Genomic DNA, 23,244 nt, shown 5'->3' with positions numbered 1-23,244 from the left:
TTATACAGGTTAAGATGGCGGATGCTGGAACTGGTTTGACAAGTTCCCAACTGCCACAATTTAATGGGAAAAATCATAGTTATTGGTCCATAACAATGAAAGCATTGTTTGCTTCTCAAGGAATATGGGAGCTGGTTGAAACTGGTTATGCTGAACCTGCAGATGCAACACCATTGGCTGCTTTGACAGTAGCAGAAAGAGACCAGTTGAAGAGCGACAGGAAGAAGGATGCCAAAGCCCTCTTTTTCTCTTCCAATCAATACATGAAAGTGTTTTTCCACGGATTGCAACAACAACAAAATCTAAGGAGGCATGGGATATTCTCAAAACTGCCTATCAAGGCATGGAGAAGGTGAAGACTGCAAAGTTGCAGATGTTGAGGAGAGACTTTGAAACACTTAGCATGAAGGAATCTGATACAATAGATTCATTCTTCACTCAGGTTATTGGGTTGATAACCTAGATAAGATCTCATGGTGAGATTCTTGAAGAAAGAAGGATTGTAGAGAAGATCTTGAGAAGTTTACCCTCAAGGTTTGAAGCTATTGTGGTAGCAATAGAAGAAACAAAGGATCTCTCACAGTTCACAGTAGATGAACTGAGTGCTTTTCTTATGTCTCATCAACACAGACTGAGTAGAGGAATATATTCCTCTTTTGAGCAAGCATTCAAGACTCAGATGTCTTATGGCCAAGGAAAAGGTCGAGGCGGAGCAAATAACAGAGGTCGTGGAAGAAGCCAAAACAAAGGCAAGAATAATCCTACAAGCACAAGCGGAAGGAGCTGCAATCAGAACCGAGATGAAGGTTCAAGCAAAAAACAAGTTCATGGACAAAGGTATGACAAATCCTAAGTCCAATGTCATTATTGTAAGAAATATGGGCACTACGCCAATGAATGTAGAAAAAAACAAAATGACACATGAATAGTAGGCAGAATGCTAATTTTGCAAATGAAGAAGATAAGAATCCAAACATTGTGCTGTTAACATGTAACATTGCACAAGACAAACAAAAAGATTTTTGGTTCTTAGACTTAGGTTGTAGTAATCACATGACTGGAAATATTGCAATGTTTACCAATCTGGATGAAAATGTGAAATCTGAGGTAACAACAGGAACTGATAGTAAGATATCTGTCAAGGGTAAGGGCAGAGTCAGTATCCAAGCAAGAAATGGAGAACAGATGATTGTGCCAGAGGTATACTATGTACCTGGTCTGAAATGTAATCTTTTGAGCATTGGACAACTCATTAGAAAAGGTTACAATGTGTTCTTCAAAGATGATATGTCTACAATCAGAGACATACCTCGAAGTAAGAAGATCATCGCACAGGTGCAGATGACCAACAATAGAATGTTTCCTCTCAAACTCAAGGCAGATTTGAAGGAAGGAAGAACTGTTGCAGCTGTAACACAAGAAGTCTTTTAGGAACAAGTGAAAGATGAGAATTGGTTGTGGCACTTGAGATTTGGACATCTCAATTTTAGAGGCTTGAATCTGTTGCACAGAAAGGGAATGGTAAAGGGATTGCCATTGATCGAGAAACCAGACAACCTTTATGAAGGTTGCATCTTGGGCAAGCAATATAAAGAAAGTTTTCCAGAAGGAAAGAGTATAAGGGCAAAATCACCCTTGGAAATTGTTCACTCTGATGTGTGTGGACCGATGCAAATACCATCATTTGTTGGAAATAAATATGTTTTAACTTTCATTTATGGCTACACCAGAAAGACGTGGGTGTATATGCTAAAACAGAAGAGTGAAGTGTTTGAGAAATTCCACCATTTCAAAACTCTTGTTGAGAAGCAGTGTGGGCATTATATCAAAGTTCTTAGAACAGATAGAGAAGGAGAGTACATCTCCAAAGATTTTTTGCATTTTTGTAGAGAGAATGGCATACAAAAGTAGTTCACCGCGAGGTATACACCTCAGCAAAACGGTGTTGCTGAAAGGAAGAATAGGACCATTCTTGACATGGTCAGAAGTATGCTGCAGGGAAAACACTTGCCGCATGAGTATTGGGCAGAAGCTGTTACTTGCGCAGTTTACATCTTGAATAGATGCCCAACTAAAGTTGTCATGAACAAAATACCAGAAGAAGCATGGAGTGGTCAAAAGCAAACGGTCACTCACATGAGAGTATTCGGTTGTGTAGCATATGCACATGTACCAGATCAGCTAAGGAAGAAGCTTGACAGTAAGGGGGAGAAGTGTGTCTTTATTTGCTATTGTGATGAGTCAAAAGCATACAAACTCTATAATCCATCCACCAAGAAATTGATAGTAAGCAGAGATGTGTAGTTCATTGAAGATGAAGCTTGGGATGGAAGCTTAGAGAAGATAGTGAATGTGAAGACAATTGTGTCTCACGAAGAAGAAGAGGAAGGGATAGCAGCAAATAATCCTTCCTTGTTGGCTCCTCCTCCACCACAGCAAGTACAACAAACCACACCACAAGTTGGAATTCGAACAACCTTGAGAAGTCAAGGAAGTGCTTCTTCAAGCACACCACAGGAATTAGAAATACCCTCAAGTTCGGATGGAACTCCAAACACACCAAGAAGACCAAGATTTAGAAATCTGAATGAGATTTATGAACAAGGAGAGGTAAGTAACAATACCGGTCTAAATTCATTATTCACTTTGTATTGTCATGTTGATGACCCAGTTCATTTTGAAGATGTTGTAAATCAAGATAAATGGATTAAAGCAATGAATGAAGAAATTGGTGCAATTGAGAAGAGTAAAACATGGGAGTTAGTGGACCTCCCTGAAGGCAAAGATGCCATTGGAGTTAAGTGGGTCTATAAGACCAAAAGTAATGCTGAAGGCAAGATTGACAGGCACAAAGCAAGACTTGTTGTGAAAGGCTACAAGCAGCAACAAGGCAAAGACTATGATGAAACCTTTGCACCAGTAGCAAGGATGGAAACAGTCAGAACAATGTTGTCTATTGCGGTACAACACAAATGGAAGATTTATCATATGGATGTTAAATTTGAATTCCTGAATGGAGTGTTAAAAGAAGAGGTTTATGTTGAACAGCCTCCAGGCTATGAAGTTGAAGGCCAAGAGCATAAAGTCTGCAAACTGAAGAAGGATCTTTATGGGCTGAAGCAAGCTCCAAGAGCATGGTACAGCAGAATAGATGCTTATCTGATTGAGAATGGGTTTGATAAGTGTGATGGTGAACCCACACTCTACATAAAGGAGAATGACGGTAAGACTCTTATTGTTGTTTTATATGTAGATGATTTGATTTTTACTAGCAATGATGCTTCTATCATTGCTGATTTTAAAGCAGTCATGAAAAGTGAATTTGAAATGACTGACTTGGGCTTCTTAAGATATTTTCTTGGAATTGAAGTAGACCAAAGTGAAAATGGTATTTTCATTTCCCAAGCTAAATATGTAGAAGCAGTGTTAAAGAGATTTAACATGCAAAACAGCAAGGCAGCTATGACTCCAACTGTAATGGGGTTGAAATTGACCAAAGAAGATAACAGCAAGGATTTTGATCCAAAATTGTACAAGAGCATAGTTGGCAGCCTTATGTACTTGACTGCAACTAGGCCGGACATTATGCACGCTGTGAGTTTAATCTCCAGATTTATGGAAAGACCGAAAGAGACTCATTGCAGGCAGCCAAGAGGATTCTAAGGTATGTGAATGGAACGAAGGGGTTTGGTATTTTATACTCCTCTTTTGAAAGTTTCATGTTGATAGGCTACACTGACAGTGATTGGGCTGCAAGTGTTGATGATAGGAAAAGCACATCGGGATATGTGTTTCATATGGGATCAGGAGCCATCTCATGGGATTCCAAGAAGCAACTAGTTGTGTCTTTGTCAACAGCAGAGGCAGAGTATGTGGCAGCAACAACAACAACATGCCAAGCACTGTGGCTGAGAAGAGTTCTCAGAGATTTGTGTCATGAACAAGAAAAGGGTAAAACCATTTACTGTGACAATAGCTCGGCAATAGCATTGTCTAAAAACTCTATTTTTCATAAAAGGACAAAGCACATAGACACCAAATTTCACTTCATACGTGAATTGGTTAACAATGGTGAGATTGTTTTGTAGCACTGTAGAACAGAAGATCAGTTAGCTGACATCTTGACAAAACCATTGGGAAAGAAAAGTTTCGATCATTTCAGGAAATTCCTGGGTATGCAGAAAAGCCCAGCAGTTGAAATTAAAGGGGAGTGTTGGAATGATAATTTAAACTGCCATGGAGCGACAGCGACCGCAGCGTTCTGTTTCCAGAAAACATCCATTTGAGTTCCCTGCAATGCGATCAAGTCACAGATCGCATATTGCACATTTCCTTGTCAACCTTCGTTGCGTCCCTTCGATTGTCTGCGATTGCGATTTCGCGATGTGATCTGATCGCATATCGCAAATTGCATGATTCAACGGTTATGGCAGCGACGACACATCTTTTCTCTTCTGCTGATGCGATGGTGCGATATTGTGATAGGCCACGCATTAAATTCCGATAAGATATTTTCAGCCGTGTAATTAATGATATTTACTGCGGTTGGTAAATGTAGGTAAAATTTTTAATTTTATTGTTTTCTATTTTACGGAAGTATGGGCACAAGCAAAACATATGTAAGATATTTTTGTGTTGTTCATTATATATAAAAATGCAGGGGTAGACACAGCAGTAGAGAATTAAGAAGGAGTTTTTTTTTTGCAATGCACAGCAGTGCTGGAACTGTAATTTTATGAGATAGTGAATTTGGTTTCTGGAACTGAAACGTTCCTGTTGTAATCCCTTTGAAGAGGAAGACTATTTTGTAACAATTTTTTTTTGTTATGATTAAGATCCTGTATTGAAACAGAGCGTTGTTCTCTGTGCAATTTCTTTTGTGTTTGAAATTACCAGAAATTTCCAACACATATAACATATTTTTGTTACTATGTTGATTTTAAAATAAAAATGAGAGATATGACACGGTATTCTGCTAGTTCATCAATGTTTGCTTAATGAAAAAAAATGTTTTATTGCATTTGTAAAGGATCGGTTGTCTATTTGGTGTTGTTATTGAGTGTGGAAATGGTGAGTTTCTAGTTACGTCTAACCTTCAAATCAATGTTTTCTTAAAATGTAGTAAAAACAAATTTTCCATGCTAAACGTTTAGAAGTTTTTTATTCTTCCTATTGCTTATATAGTGGAGAATGTTGATCAAGCGGTGATGATGAAGATAGATTTGGATAAATGTTCAATTTTATGATAATATTGGCTATCAACAAGTGTTTCACAAGGTTTTATTGTTTTTTGGAAAAAAAAAAATTAACCCTTTGGTTCCTACAATTTCATCTAATACTATATTTGTTATTAGAAATGTTAACTTGGGTTTGTTTTACGAATTCTTTTATACATTTTTTATTGTTTATTAGTTTTATTGGTAATATTTTGGCCATTTGCATAAAATTTTGTCATGAGAGAGTAGCGAGTCCATGAAGATATGCATATATGTGTGTTGAGATGGACCTTTCTAAGGGTTTTATGGGTGCAAGATAATGATGATCTTATTATACATAAGCCTACCTGATAAGGTATTTATTGTTCCTATTGCCTATTTGGCAGAGCATGTCGATGAGGTGTCCATGGTGAAGATCATAATGTCGGAGGTAACTCATCTACATTTTATTATTTGAGAAAGATGGTATTATTTGATTATATAATGGGTATTCATCTTCTACATTGACATTGCTCTAGAAAATACACAAGACTTGGATAAAGAGATGCAAAATCTCTCTATAATCTATGGGATTTTCATTTTTCTTTAATTCTATGATCATATTGATTATCAATAATTGTTCCAAAAGGATCCAAGGTTATGAAAAAGATCAAAAAATTTTATAACACCTTGGTTCCTAGAATTTGATCATAACACTACATTTGTTATTAAAATGCTAACTTGGGCTTGTCTTCCCAATTTTCCTATACATTTCTATTGTCTATTAGCTTTTCATGACCTTGGCAATATTTTGGGCACTTTCATAAAAAAATATTTTAAGGGAGTAGTGGGTCCATGCACATATGCACATATCTATGATGAAATAGACCTTACTAAGGGTCTTATGGACTAAATGACGGGTGGGTGAAAACTAATGATGGTCTTATTATACATAAGCCTATTGGGTAGGGTTTTTGTGTAAGAGTCTAGTACTATACATATGGACATAATGCAATCTTGGTAGAAATGCGTAGAAAGAATATAGATAAGTGTTATAATATGTATTTGATCCCTAAAGTGGATTATTATTAGCAATAATATGAAAAATTACTTTAGTAGAATATTTTTGGAAAAAATTGTGTTGCATGCACAAATTTGGAATTGAAGAGACATATGAGTTTAAAGGGGTAGTGCGTAGGTGGAGTTCCTTCTTTGGGGAAAGATATATCCTCTTAAGCAAAATAATTATGATCATGTCAAAGAAAAGAAAATCTTGTTTTCTAGTTTTAGTTTTTTTCTTGTTGAAAAATGTATATCAAACTACACTAAAATGCATGCGTAGGTCTCAAAAATCATTCAATTTGAATGATTTGAATTGTAAATGATTAGTTAAGTCATTTTACACAAATCTATAAGCTTGGTTTTGCATTTGTAGTCATAAAATTCTTTACTATGTAGAAAGAGTTATCAGATACCTAGTAAAACCCTTTAAAAATGTACAACTTGTTTGCAAACAGTGTGCCAAGGTTATATTATAACTTATATTTGAGTTGTGAAAGTTGATGGGAGTGCATTTTATCATATTAGACCTATCCATGTCATTTAATTTGCATCTACAAATTTAAAAAGAGTTTTTGTGTGCAAACAATGTGAAGTTTTCTTTGTAACTTTAAAGGTTAAAATTGTATTGAGTGGCCAAATTAAAGTGCATGTCCTAGCTCCAAAAATTGTTTTATAAGTTGGAATACAGATTTATAAATATGGTAAATTTACTTCTATCATTTAAATTTCAATTGAATAATAGGAGAGCTTGCTTTCATGTACTTAAATTTCGGGTTCCATATAAATTTGAAGGCAAAAATTCCTTGGAGTAAAATGTATGTCCTAGTCTTAGTTTTGACCGAAATTGAGTGGTTCAGTTTGTAGAAGGCATAATTTAAGATTTAACACATTTATATAAGCTGATAATGTCATTTCCAGACAAAATTCTACGTGTTGTGCATAAAGACTAAAAATTACCTTGTAAATCAAAGGGCCAAATTGTTAAAGTTGGCTATATGAAAATGCATGTCCAAAGTTTATTAAGCCTCCATAATTTAATATATAAGTTGTAAATTTATTATTACAATATCTATAATTTGATTTTACAAATAAAAGTGCATTTACACTCAAAAGGAGATGATATTTGTGCACAAAGATTCATAGGATTTTTTATGAATAAAAGGATAAAATTAAGAGAGAAAAATGCATGCCCAAAGTATGTTCACCTCCAATTTGATTGATTTGAGTTGGATACTTTATAATTTATCTTTTCTACGTATTGTTATGCCTTTTTTTGTGCATTTACAGAAATAAAACCCTTTGATTTGCAAAAAGGAGAAAATGTCCATATCTAGTTCACATGATTTTTTTTTATTTCTTTTACAATTGAATTAACTTTTTTTTTTGTTGATATATGCAGTTATTTGCACACTATATTGAAAATGTGGGAAATAATAATGAATTGTTTGAATCCATCAACTCATTGGAAACAATTGAAAGTGATATGAGAAATGAAAACAAGGGACTTATTGCATTAACTAGATATGAATCAATGCAGGCGAACAAAGAAATGTGCAAAGATTTGATGGAAGATATAAAACAACTTCGGGTAAGAACATCCTTTTTAGATTATTTACCACATTTATTCATGTATGAATTTTGATTTTCTAATTTTATATGACTTAAAAAAAAATTATTTCTAAAGGATTTTTTGGGATTTGTGCATGAGCTTGCTAGTGATGCTAGTGTTGGTACCAACAATCCACCAATGCCACAATGTATTATCATAATCCATGTGCCCACGATGTTATGTTCCTCCTTTCAAGTGGATTATTACTCTATGACTTAAAACGAGAACACCTTCTAGGGCCCACAACATACCCTTTAAGAGACTGCTGAATTGTGCACATGATGGTAGACATAAGCCAATCAGTTATTTAATTGATTACCTTGATCAACAAGTGTTACTAGCAATGAAACAATGTCAGTTATATTTTTACTGGATGAGAACATTGTTCTTATCAAGATACCAAAAATTCTAGGTATTTATGAATGTCTTAATTATTTCTTATTATCTAATTGAAATGTGCATCTCTATAATTATTTTAAATTAATGATCATAGTTTTTTTTCTTGGGAAAAAATGAGAAGGATTTATTAGAGATATTTGATCCCACCATAGAGACATAAAAGAATGCTCATAAATGTCAATTTTAAAAGGGATCGTATTAACTACTTGTTTGCCTTGTTTGGTGAATCCTTCAATAAAAGAAAAGTCACCTCATTAGCTAGTACATATTTGAAATGTCTGAGGGATCAATATAGAGTTCGTCTACCAAAAAAAATCCTTGGTATGAGAATCCTCTAATGGTTCTTGAGAGTCAATAGAAAAATATACAAAAATATGCAAAGGAGATCAAAATGAGAAAAGAAGGAAAAACACGACTTGGTATAAGAACTTATAAGATATTTTGAATTTAATATGCTAATTTTTATTTATGTCTACATAAAAATTATGATGTCTAAAATATTTGAAACTTTTCATAGGCATGTCAAAAGAAACCAACACAATACTAGAAAACATGAGTAGCATAGACATGGCCAGGGTGGTTACCTAAGACTGAAAGCATGAATTGTAAGTACCAAATAATTAAACCATATTATTCATATCATCATCCAACTTTCATTTAATTGTATTGAACAAGAAGAATTTGTGACCTTATGAAATATAGGGGGATCATTTCAAAACTACAACCTTTAGAATACCTCCATATCGATCTTTAGTTTGTATTTCAAGCCATGGCTGAACATTGACAAAGCATTGAGAAAGCACAATATGCCCCTTTGAATGACATGGAAAATAATATCAAAGGACTTTAATTGTTAATTACATGTAAAATCTATTCACAATTTATTTCGCCCATAAATTAATGTGTCTATTGTTTTAAGAAAGAGAGAAACAACATTAACGAGGCCAACAATGGACAATAGCCTAATGATAGTGAAATGTATCCCGAAAACAGTGGTGTGCAATTTGACCATGACAATATTATGGCCATAAAATCATATGTATGTATTATAATAATTAATACTTACTTGCATATATTTTACTTGTGACCTTCCATGTTTCAATGGTAAAGCACATAGATGTGGATGCATGGTAAGAAGAGGAACACATGTAGTTGGATCAATGGTCTCTTCTAGTTTACCTAGTAAAGAATACTGTAATGATATTTGTATTAATGAAGTACTTATATGAATAATAATTAGCCATATCAATTTAACCGTTTTGTTATTGTAGTTGATGCCCCTTTGTAGCTGACTACATGTCATGCAAAGTACATTCCTATAAGTACAAAGTCAAAGCATGCTTATGCAATCAACGCTAAGAGAAGGCCCACCAATAGAAGAGTATGAAGAAATGGATGAGCCAATCATGAAATTTATACAAAATAAGAAACAAAAGAATAAGTGGTTGTAGATTTTATGAAAAGCATGTATAATGGAAACATATTTTGATGATAAAATTTATTAATATAAATTATTTGTTTCTACATTTTTTGTTTTTCTATCTTTTATGCATGAATATTATATGCTTTATATGCACAAACCCACATATCTACACAAACTTGCTTTCTTTAATTTAGCCTTAATTTTGTTTTCCTACCTTTTGTACATGAATATTACCATGTAATTTTTTTCCTTCTCTTAGTAGATAAGGCGAATTAAGAGTGATGCAAAAAGCATGAGGGTGCAGATGATTTTCCACGTTCATGTGGTTGTCCCTCTTCAATAGAGTAAATTATTCTTGAAATGAAGAGAAGCTCATTTAAGTATTCCACTTCAATATTTTTAGAGTCTTGTACATGTTTATACATATGTTTATTTATTTAATCATTATTCAGTCATATAAAATTTTATTCTCTCATGATTTATGCATGTTTTTGTGATGGAAATGCAAGTAATGACTAGCCTATATGTGATGTTCTTGTAGAAGTTCCTACCTCATTGAACTCATTGACATAGGAAATTTGTTAGATAATGAAACATTGATGTTATATAATGATGTAAGGATGGTTAGATAAATGCTTACATTGAAAGTACCATACCAATATTGAACAATTTACATGTAAAACAATGTTATAATCTAGTAGAAAATATATACAACAATGTTATAATTTTAGAGAAGGATTTAAGACATGTAAAGAAAAAGGTATAACCCCTATTACCTATTAATTGTTGCCAAGGATGATAATAAAACATTGTTATGTCTGTTGGGCACATATTTGTGAGTATGTTCTAGCTATGAAACCTTTCGAAAGATAAATTAGTTTCATGTACTTTATATGCTAGTATTATTGTAGGCATTTGTATAAATTACATTTTCTATAATATATGAAAATTGTATGTGTTGAGTATGAATATGAATTATAAGGACAATGTTTGGTTGTCGAAAAAAACTTAGTTTGGGAATTTGTAGGACCATTTTATATTACAACTTGCATTAGTGGAAACCTTGCTGCATGAATTTAGTATGTTGGGTGTGCATATTATAACAATGGTCACAAAAAGGTTGAGAGAATTTTAGAAGGGCACAATTTTGTGCCTAGAAATTAGAACTAAACAAAGTATATATCATTAGAAATCTCCTTAAGAGAGTTGCTAAAGTTTAACTAATCAATTATTAAGTGCTTTTCTAATGTTTAGTTATGCTCTTGAGGTGTCCAAGAGTCATTTTTTGAAAATATGGAATTTGAAGCATCTTTGTTCATTTCTTTATTTTTGAGCAATCAGGGTCCTGAGAGGGTTCTCTCTCAGGAATGCATTTCTTTGTGTATTTATTATATCACACTAAAGAGTGCCACCTCTCTAAGAAGGATGAAGGATTATTCCTTATAATGTTATTCCTAAGGCTTTGAATAGCCCTAGAGATCAACGACGAGCTAAGTCCAATGGTGGCCAATGGGCATTTCTCTTAAGTGGTGGGCATGCATTTCCCTTAAGCCCAATAAGAATTTATCTCAAGTGTTGGGCATGAATTTCTCTTATTTTTTTAGGCGCACATTTCTCTTATGACCAATAATCATTCCTCTTAAGTGTTGGGCATTCATTTCTCTTAATTTTTTAGGAACATATTTATCTGAAGTCCAATGAGCATTTCTCTTAAGTGTTGGGCATGAATTTATTTTAATTCAAACGAACATTTTTCTTAGCATTAAATATGCATTCTTCTTCATCCTAATGGGGATTTTCTTAAGGGTTGGGTGTGAATTTTTTTCCTTGGGCATGCATTGCTAGAATGCTTTTGGTATGCATTTTTTGTCTTGGGCATGCATTGGAAGAAGCCTTCTCGAATGAATTTAGTATGTTAGATGTGAATATTATGGGCATGGTAATCCTAGTGGGAATTTTCGTAAGGGTTGGGTGTGAATTTATGTGCCTCTTGATGTACATTGGTGGAAACCTTGTCGTATGCATTTAATATGTTAGGCCTACATATTGTGGGCATGGCAATCCTAGTAGGAATTTTCTTAAGGGTTGGAAATGCATTTCTAACATGTATTTGGTGTGTATTTTATGCCTTGAAAATGTATTGCTAGCATGCCTTTGGTGTGCATGTTGTGCATTGGGAAGGAAATTTTGTGCCTATGGGAATGCATTGATGGAAGCTTTCTGGTGTGCATTTAGTATGCTAGTCATGCATATTATGGGCACAGTATCTCTGTGGGCATTTTCTTAAGGGTTGGGTGTGCATTTTTGTGCCTATGGTCATGCATTGATGGAAGCCTTATGGTCTACATTCAATATGCTAGGTGTACATATTACTTGTATGATAATCCGTGTGGGCATTTTATTAAGTGTTGGCCTGCATTTGTGCCTTAGGTGTGCATTTCTAGCATGCCTTTCGCATTTTGTGATTTAGCTACATATTTTTGTGCCTATGGGTGTGCACCAATGGAAGCCTTGCAACATGACTATATTGGGCATAGCCGCAAAATGTTGAGAGAGTTTCAGAAGGATACAATTTTGTGCCTTTTGAAATTAAAAGTGAGAAAAATTGATACTGTTGGAAATATCTTGAGAGTCCAATGATGGCCCTAATTTTTGTTCTTGAATTCAATCGTAAAAGTGGATAGGACCTCTCATATTCCTTTAGGGCTCCTAGGGAACTAGGAAGGGTTCATTATTTTGTGTCTAATCCATCATCTCCAAGGATTTTAGTTTGCAAAAATTTAAATATCGTTTCAAAATTATCATCTAATTTAGGGAAAATTGATGTATAGGTTGCCATTTAATGCAAAATGATTGTCAGGTATATGAAAAAAAATCCCCGAACATGTCATCACTCCAACACCCATATCCAACAGAATTTTCTTTCTCATGGTATCATTCTAGTTTATAATGTAGGATAGTGATTTCAAAATGGCCGATGACCATTCTTTCTCACTTCAGAGTTGCACCAGCATATGTGTTGGACATGTAACTAATTCCCAACAAATCAAACCTCTCTATAAATTCCACATGGTAGTAATGAGCATTGAATGTATGAGCTGTTGTGGTAATTATAATGCATGTTCTTAATGAAAGTTTCCATGTGGAAGTATTTGTTCATTAAATGTATAGTGATATAATTTGTGCATATTTACTTCAACGAAACTATCCCAATGAACCATTCTCGTAAGAATACTGAAAGACCTTATAATTTTAATCATGTTACTCACCAAGTAGAAGATGCTAGTAGATTAGTGGAAACCTAATACTAGTTGTCATTGTCTATGAAATTAGCCTATAATTCTACTCTCATGATTGGTGATGGATTTCTTACACAACAATAAATGAGTTAAATTTGTTATGGCTATAATGCATATAATAATTCAAACTTTAAGATTTCAATCAATATGTGAACTCATTGTACATGGTTCAAAATAATCAATCAATTTAAAATTTGATCTAATACAATCTTGCAGGCATGATTTTTAAAATTAACGAAACTTAACCTAATAGTAGAATAGTAAACTTTAAAACAACCATCATTGCATCAATACCAAATAAGATTTTTCATTATGTCTATTTGTTTAGTATATATTCAATTTCATCACCTTCCTACCATTCAATTATTATTAAAAATAATCAAATTAGATCATATTTCAAATCCATTCATGTTCTTAAAAAAACTAGGGTGAATGCATGAAGATGGGTTACACTTTTGGGCCAAATGTGGCGATGAAATTTCAAGATTTTACTCTTTTATCAAATTAAAGCCCTCAAAACTCATATAAGCCTTGTGAATTTTGATTCGGAGTAAAACGACAATTTGTTGAGAATTATGCTATTTTCCTAATGATATTTTTTGCGGAAAAATTTAGTGTTGCATAATTTGTCACTTTTCCCTTAAATGAAATGCTTGTCCTTGCAATTTTTCGTACATCTTAAAAGGTATGCATGTGTTCATATATATATATATATATATATATATATATATATATATATATATATATGAGCATGGTCTACACAGAGAGAACTAAGTTATGCATATTAATTTTATTTTTTTACGAAAAAATATGTTTTTTGTTATCTTTTGAAGTTGGTGAAGCAATATTTAAATTGCATTTTGCAACACGTGTTCATGTAATTTATTTTTTCAACTATTTAAATAAATTCAAAAATCAAGAGTACCTTATTGAAGAGGACTCATAAATAAAGATAGTGGTATTTTTCGAAAGTTTTTCATTGAATTCATTTTATGTTATTGATTTTTATTCACCCTTTGAAATTGTCCAAAACAATTTGAAGCATTATGTTTTGAAGCAATTAGATGAAAAATATCATATGAATTTGAAAATGTCAAACTCATATGCCATTGGATATAGGATTCCTTCATGAATCCAACATGATCAACTCTGTCACCTAAGGATAAATTATTCCTTAAGTATTCTAGGGTACAAAATGGTGTTGTAGAGAAATTTGCAGAAGGGGAACTTAAACTCTTTTTTTAGGCTCTCACCAATTAAGAAACCCTCAATCGAGCCCTTAACATGGTTAAACAGAGGCTCAATCTAGATTTAAGGCTTGATATAGCCTACATCTCGATCTAGATTTAAGGCTTGATTGAGCCCATAGCTTGATTCAGCATTAAGGCTCAATCTAGAAACTTCTTTTAATTTATCACCTAGGTTGTATTGGTGGTAAATTTAAAAACTTGGCTTCGTTGAACTCCAAGACAACGTTGGGTTACACAAGATCTTGATCAAGCATTTTTTCTTAATGCTTGACCAAGCTATCTTTAAGCCCTTAAACAAACCGATCGAGGGTTCAAATATTGCTTGATCAAGTGGTTAAAATGTCTTAATCAAGTTCTTGTTTTTCACCCAAAATGCAATTTTTCTTCCTAGAGAGTGTATCCCAAGTTCATGCATAGATCCACTACATATAATTAGGGTTCTTCAAAATAAATATATCCATTACAAACTTTATTCTAAAATAGATATGAATTATTTTTTCTAAAATTTTGTACTCTTGAGAAAAACAAAGAGGACATATAAAACCACCAACAACATCAAACTAGAAAGTACCTTAGAATATATAAATAAATGTTTTGGGTTGAACTATCATGTGATGCTTGGTTTATTAATGGTCACTCTCTCATCCATGTGTAGTTGAACTCTTTTTCAGAAACATTATTGTTTGATTGGAATTGATGTCAACCTTTGGAGGTTATATTTTGGCAAGATTTGCTGGTGGTATCATAATTTTAGGTGCTTTTATGATGTTGCAAGTGGCTAGAAATCCACAGGCATATACCAAGGGTTTTGTCAATGGTAATTGGTGTGAGAGCTTAAATGAAAAATTAAAATTTATTTTATTTGATATGGTCAACATGGGATAGGAATGTAATTAATGTGTTATTTTGGTCCAATTTGGTGGGAGAAAACTTAGCATAAATATGATATGTCGGTGTTGGAGATTAGTTTGGCTACAATGAATAATGAATATGTTTTGTATGTATATATCAGAAATTAGCAATTAGATAGGTTGATATTGTGTAGCACAAATATGTTGTTGTTAATTGATAGAGGAAAGATCGTTTTGCAGAGAGAGATGATTTATTTATGTGTTACAGAGTTCAGTTGTTTGCTTTGGAGTCCAATATGAGACATTCTAAAATGCGGCCTTGTAAAGTTTGAGGAGGTTGAGGCCTACGGCAAGTGGTGGCTTGCCAAGTTAGGAGTATTGGCTCCTTACTGGTAGTGGTTAACAAACAATTGATATGGGGTTGGGGCTTCCTTGCTAGTAGTAGCCAACAAACTTTTGTAGGGGTGGTGGCTCCTTGCTGGTAATGGTCAACTAAAAGATGTAAAAGTGGTTTGAAGAATTAATAAGATAATCATAGCAACGCATCAACAATAGGTGGTTTTTGTCCCTTCGGGATTTCTCCAAAGGTCACTCGTGTCCTATGTGTGATTATCATGTTGCTCACATGTTGATTTTATGTTCAAATTTGTTTTTTCTAAGATGGGATATTTATTATTGAATAGATTAGAAAAAGTATTTTAAATTGTATAAACCCTATCACTACTAATTCACCACCCACCCCAGTCCCCACCCCCCCGCCCCCACCCACCTCAATAGTGATCTGATTCTAACATTTGGTATTAGATATTTTCATTTTGTTGCAGCTTAATCATTAGAAGGTGGATCTAGGTAAATCATGGGTTATCAAAGTGCTCTAGTGCTTAGTCCTGCAAATTTTCAAGAATGGAGAGAAAAGGTGAAATCAGAAATATATGCTCATGAATATGAAGTTTGGAAAGTGGTTATAAATGGTTATGGCAGTTAACCCCCCTTAAACCAAGCTCAAAAATGGGATGCATGAGAAAAGCGTTTAATGTATGATAATCTTCACAATTTGGACATTGATAAAATCATGGACCTTAAAGCTACAAAGGAGATCTAGGAAAGGCTACATGCATTGCATGGAGGCGAAATCAGTAGAAATGGTGGATGAAATGAGATATCAACTAAATATCAAGCTAATATTAACCTAGGATTGGATGAAATAGAAAATATCTATTCAGAAAACAAAGATCTTAAAAGGATTCTAAAAATACTTAAAGAAAGAGAGAATAATTTCAAGAAAGAAATTTTTGATCTGAAAACCCAGCTGGATGAGGAAAGTAGAGTTGAAGAGGGAGTGAGAAATCAACTGAAGGGGACAAAGAAACAATGTGAAGAACTATACATTGAGGCATATTCTATAAGAAAAAAGTCAGAAAGTAGCAAATCTAGTTCATAGGCAACTACAATCAAACCAGAAATCCAAGAAATATAGAAAAAGAAAATAGGCGAAGAGAGATTGCCAATATATATTCCTTCTCAAAGTTGAAGAAATCAAAGACAAAATGTGTCCAGATCTTTCCCTCCATTTCTTGGTCACATAAAATGTTATGAATGTGACAAATATGGCCACAAAACATGAGATTGCATGTGTGGAATGTTTAGATCTCATCATCAGTTTAAGCATTCAAGAAAATCAACCCAAATCATGAAGGATAAGAGGCAAAATAAGAAATACCATTGTATGGTTATCCTCACTACAACATGTCAAAGAAACCTACCAAAGAAACGCAAAATAATATGGAGGAGAAAAGAGAAGCTAGAAAGAGATGCACATATTAGATATCAAATTGTTAGAATGTGGAAGGAAAAGTTACAACAAGATGCTTCAAAGAAAAATTGGAGTTTTTCTGGCCTTACGGGGAGCATGTGGCAAAAGGTGCATGAGCTCAGGAGGAGTTCCTGCAAGGAAACAAGGTTTTTTTTAGTGTCAATGGAATTTGTTTCAATATAAAAGGGTTGCCTTGTTTTAGATTTATTGTTTGAACTGAGTTGTAGCATGTTTGGATACCTGTTATCTTTATTTGAATGTTCTTTTCTAATATTGCATGAAAGTGTGCATAAGCATGATCTGACTTAAAAGTGATTCAACAAATGGATGTGGTTGAAGAGTCTTGGGTAATTTGATAGTGTGTGGTTCATTTGGCCTCCAAATGTGTGAATGAATTGGTGCCAATTCTCCATGCATTGAATATCTATTGGATGATTTGAAAAGGAAAACCACATGTTAGATGAGGTGTTAGATTGTTAGATAGTGTGCATAACCATGTAATAATTATAGTTGAGGATTGAAATATTGATGTTATTGAAGAACAATTTAGACCATATCAATGTAGCTATGTTTGGGAAAACCTGAGAGCACCTGTAATTGAATACAATGGAATTGGTGAGAGGTAAAAACAAACGAGGGAGAATAATAAGAAGTGTGCATGGATTCAAGAATGCAACAATAATAAGTATTCATTGGTCTAATCATCCAATGAATCATAGTTGATGTTCTTGTCAAAGAGTGCCTAGTGATGAGGGATCGACCTAAGTCATAGCAGATCAGGTCAAATGCTCAATGTGATGGTCAATATCATCTTGGTTTGGGTGTGATCAACCTAGTCCAAATTAGCATTGGAATTAGTTTCTCGAATCTATCTCCAAGATATATGAATTCCTTGACGAAATGATCGTTGATTTAGTGGATCTACTTGGTCCAGAACCTATAGCAAGTTTAAATGGTCTGAATCACATTCTTATGATCTCCCAAAAGGTGTATTCAATGAATGGTCTAAATGCATTAACATTCCATGTGATCATTGTAGCGATTTGTGTTGGTGTACATGCACCTAGTTAGCCTTAATTAGCTTCAGTTCAACTCTATTTCTTGCATGTGATGTGCACTTGGATTTAGTTAGTTAACTCGAGTGCTTACATGTGGTGTGCACTTGGCTTTAGTTATTTAACTCGAGTGCTTACATGTGGTGTGCACTTAGATTTAGTTAGTTAGCTCTAGTGATTGCATGTGCACATTAACAAAACATAAAGCACACTTAGCTTCAGGTACCTTTAATTATCCATAGTTATTACATGTACAACTAAGATTAATTTAGTTGCTTTATGTATTGATTCTCAAACCAATATTGGGTAATCAAATTCATTCTTGATTCCAATTTTATTTTTCAATTTCTTGCAAGTTTGTGCAATTATTCTTCAACTAGATCTGTATTTGTGCTCTAATAATTTTACATGGTATCAGAGCTACAGGGGCTTGGAGAAGGTGCATGAACAATATTTTGTAGGTTTGAAGATCAAATAATTGGAAATTGTTTGAAGATTTGATTTGCAGATCAAAATATTGGAGAACTGTCGCAATTGTTGCTACAACTACAGGTGAAAGAATGGTGTTCTAATATTCAGTTTTTCTTGCTCTATATAACTACTTCAAATGGAAGCCAAAGATTTTGCTTCACCTTAGAGACAAAGGTTTGTATCAGATAGTTATGAATACAGAAGCTAAACCAAATTATGCCATTGAAAAATCCAAATACTTCAATAGGATTGATGAGGTTTTTGGTCTTCTATTGTTGTCCATATCTCCAGCATTGTGTTTCCATGCGGACACATGCAGAACTCCGAATGAGGTATGAATAATCTTGGAGAATTTATTTGGAAAGCAGGATGATATGTAGGCTCATATTCTAAAAAATGAGCTAATTTACTTAGATCCAAAAAACTTTGAAAACATTCAATATTTCTTTACGAAATTCAAATCATTGCTTCTACAATTACATGATTGCGGGATCAATAAATCCAACTAGGAAGGTCAATTGACCCTTTCTATTTTGTCTAAATTAGGCCATGAATACGTTTTTTTCATTTCTTTGTTTCAGACAGTTAGATTGGCAACTGGAGATAAATGGAAAATGCCCAAACTTGATGCATTTATTGAGTCTCTTATTCATGAGTAGGATAAGCTCATCAAAATGGGTTCATTAAAGTCTCCAAATGAACATGCACTTTCCATGCATGAGAAAGGAAAGTCCAACTCGAAACCAAATCATCAATCCAAATTCAAAGGAAAGGCAAGAGATCATGATCCAAGAGAGGAAGGAAATCCAAAACCTCCAGATGATTCTTCCAGCTCCAAGGGTAAGAAGGGAAAGAAAGGAAACTCCAAGTGTCCTTATTGTAATAGAGGTTATCATCCTGAATCCTCTTGCATGCAGAAGACTATTGATCTGATGGCAAAGACTCTTCAACAAAATAATCTTGGTCATCACATTCTAGAAAGTGCCAAGAAGAAGACGGAGGAAAAACCATCAGAAACAAGGGGTAATGGTCATGCTTTGATTTCCCTTCATTCTACATCGCAAGAATGGATCATCGATTTAGGAGCTTCACATCATATGGATTCTTCAAAGGAATACTTTTCTTCTCTACATGCATACTCGGGACCTCCTATTCTCATGGGGGACAATTCTGCAGTTGAAGCAACTAGACAAGGAAGAGTGCAATTTGAAGATGGAAGTTTTGAGAATGTCTTGCATATTCCAAGGCTTTCTGTGAATCTTCTTTCAGTGTATCAGATGACACACACATGAAAACAAGGAATGTGGAATTTACCCATGATTCTGTGATAATTTATGATATGCAAACCAACTTGAAGATTGCATCTTGGAAGGTAAATGATCAATCTTGTCTGTATACATTTTATGATTTTGTTCTTTCATATTCCAAAGCATTGTGTGAATCTTCTTTTAGTGTAAGAGATGACGCACACATGAAAAAAAAGGAAAGTGGAATTTACCCATGATTCTGTGAGAATTTATGATATGCAAACCAACTTGAAGATTGCATCTGGCAAGGTAAATGATCAATCTTGTCTGTATACATTTTTTGATTTTGTTCCTCAATCAAATTCTATTTTGCTACTTACACATGGAAATGAATAAAGTATGATTTGGCATGAGATATTTGGGCACTTTAATTTCATATATATTCATCAAATTAGAAAGAAAGGGATGGTTAAAGGATTGTCGACCATTGAATTTTCAAATGGTCTTTGTAATGGATGTACTCTTGGAATGCATCCACAAGACAAGTTCGAAAAGGGGCATGCAAGGGGAGCTTGTTCACCTTTGGAGCTTGTAAATAGCGATCTCATGGGTCCATTTCCAATACTCTCAACGACAAAATAAATATATGTGTTGTTGTTTATAGATGATTACACAAGATTCACTTGGGTTTACTTCTTGAAACTAAAGTTTGAAGTTTTTCAACATCTAAACATTTTCAAAGCACATGTAGAAAATTAGTCTGGAAAATGAATCAAGATACTCCAAACAAATAATGAGAAGTAATAAGTCAACAAAGATATCAAGAATCTTTGTAACGAAGTAGGCATACAGTTGCAACATATAGTTCCTTACACTTCGCAGCAAAATGGGGTGGCAGAATGGAAGAATATATCTTTGAAAAAGATGGCGAATTGCATATCGCGTGCAAGATATCTTTCATCAGAATTGTGGGATGAAGCTATCAACTGTGCCTCATACATCCAGAATAGATCTCCTCATAAATATGTTAATGGAAAAACACCTTTTGAGGCTTGGACTGGTATGCAACCTGAAATCAGTCATTTTTCGCATTTCCGGATCTTGAGCATGGGCTTGAATTCCTAAAAAGAAGAGTAATGGGCCTAAAAAATTCCCATGTTTTTGTCATGCAATATCACCATTCATACCCTAAAACCCTAGGTTTTTAACTCATTCCATACCCTAATTCCATCAACTTGTTGCCAAATCACATTTTATGTTTTGTGGTTAACAATCATTAGTTTTCTTAGATTTTTATATGATTAAAGATGATTCTGACATTATTTACTAATGACAGTTTTGCTAAGCTCACTTTCACAGGGTTCCAATGCCAAGTTTCTGCACAAAGCCAATAGAGTATGAAAATGACCAATTTGGGACTTTTGACACTTTCGGCATGCTTACGAAGAAATAGAGAGAGGTTATTTTCAAAAATGGTGTTGTAATAACTTTCCATAACCTAGATTGCACCTAGGTCACTCCTGTGGGTCTCCGGAAGGAAATTCCCAAATTTGCCCAAATCTGCAATAATTTTCAAACTACCAACTTCTACCTCGATTTTCGTGTAGGTAAAGAATGAGGAAAATATGGCACATGGGTTTTGATCCCTGTATAGCCAATTTTGACCTTAAAACAGTTTTCTAAAATTTTGTACTATTTGGAAGATATGCAGAGTTCTCTGAGGCCAATTTATATCAAATGTCTAGATTTCTACCTAGCAGTCAAATTCGGATTTTCCTATTTTGGTGCCACAGTTACGGTTTGATAAGATCATTTCCTCCATTCATGCATTAATCAACATCAACAAAAACCATTAGCTATTTGAAGGCCATCTAGAGAAGTCAAATTTGTTTGTTGTCCCATTTGACTTAGAATGTAATTAATCTCTAGCATGTATAAAAGCATAGCAGCAAGAAAGGACCGTAGCATTGAACTTATGAAGCACTTTTAATGTATTATCAAACCAGTTTGAATATAATCGTGCTGCTCTTGTTCCAAAGTGTTTTTGAATGCATTGATGGAATGAATTTTATGTTTTAACTGTGCATCAAATCGTTTAAGTTACTGTAAGTTATCCAACCCTATGTGTGGCTGGGCCCACCCATCTAGTATTGTTTGTTTTGAATCAGCAGTGACACTGCAACCTTAGATTTTCTTAATTCCTTTTTCATTTACAGTTATGTTGCATGAATTATTATTTGGTTGATTGATTATTAGTTATGCTTGTAGAAGTCTTTGTCATTTTCTTAGTTGCTATTGAATTTCAGTGTGATACCACGCCCTTTGAACCAAAGCCATCCCGTCATTTGTTTCCTTCACTTGGAACAAATTGCATAGTCATTAATATATTTGGAATTGTCACCCGTAGTGAATGTTGGAGTCCTTAAATATTTTGAGTAGTTATATATGGGGAATGATTTCGATTAAATAAGATAGGCGCTATCCCAATTATAGTATTACAGAGGCAATTGAAGTTAGGACAAAACTAGTTAGATCATTCGAAAGACTTAATGAAATCAATCAAATCATCGAAGTGATAGTTTAAATACAATAATGTTTGGGTTGCACAAATGATTAATTTCCTTGTTCTACTGTGGATTGATGCATTGTAAATTGGTGTAAACATTATAGGGAAACTTTCAAAAGATCCATTCCATAGTTACCATTTATCTTCTCTATTCATTTAATTACTAACACTAGTGGTAAATCGAAATGATCATCCTCACTTTTGTGCAAAAGGCAGTCTCCTTTGAATGAATTCTTTCTCAGTTCATATATTCAGGTGTTTACTCCATGAATAAATCATTGTTATGACTTACAGCAGCAAGAGGTAGGGATTTATTTGATTGTAGTATAGAATTAGGTATAGTCTTAGGATTGATAGCTGAACATCAAGTGAGACAAGTATCATTTTATTAGAATTCTGTAAGTGATCCATTGAATACAAAACAGCAGAATAAAGCAAAACAGAGTAATTCCTCCAATTGATACTTGAACCTTAAAACTTGATCTGGACATAAACCCTTAAGCGCAGAATAATTGGTTGATTGAAGCATTAACATGATAGATCACTCATTGAATTAGTAATTGGATTGTTATAGATTAGTTATCATTATATGCTTTGGTAACGAATGATTATGGCATCAATAGTTTAATAAGCTGAGTGGTGATTATCATAGGGTTGTTTGATTTCTTTCAAAGAATTGTCATTATAGAATGCTTGTTGAAAACGATTGAATGACTTTCCATATAGAGCCTGTGTTGGGTAGCGGAGGCCCTACGTAATGGTTTTGGGGCTTAAATCCCATAATTTAGGGTAATGATATTGTAAAAGTTCCACGAAGTACGCAGGGCGTGAAATGTAATAGGTTGAGTCAAAGGGTTGTTCGCCCGAAAATAATGTAAAATAATAGAAAGTGAGTCGGCCTACCCATGGTCCACGGACCATGGGAATGTATAAATAGAGCGAGGCTCTAAGGATAGAAGGTAGCTTTTGGGGAAAGGAGATTTGATATATTATGCATTTGTGAA

This window comes from Pinus tabuliformis, chromosome 5_2, assembly GCF_031772625.1.
Source record: "Pinus tabuliformis cultivar Carrire ecotype Pingquan chromosome 5_2, CPIR1, whole genome shotgun sequence".
NCBI lineage: Eukaryota > Viridiplantae > Streptophyta > Pinopsida > Pinales > Pinaceae > Pinus > Pinus tabuliformis.
This window is presented reverse-complemented; position numbering follows the sequence as displayed.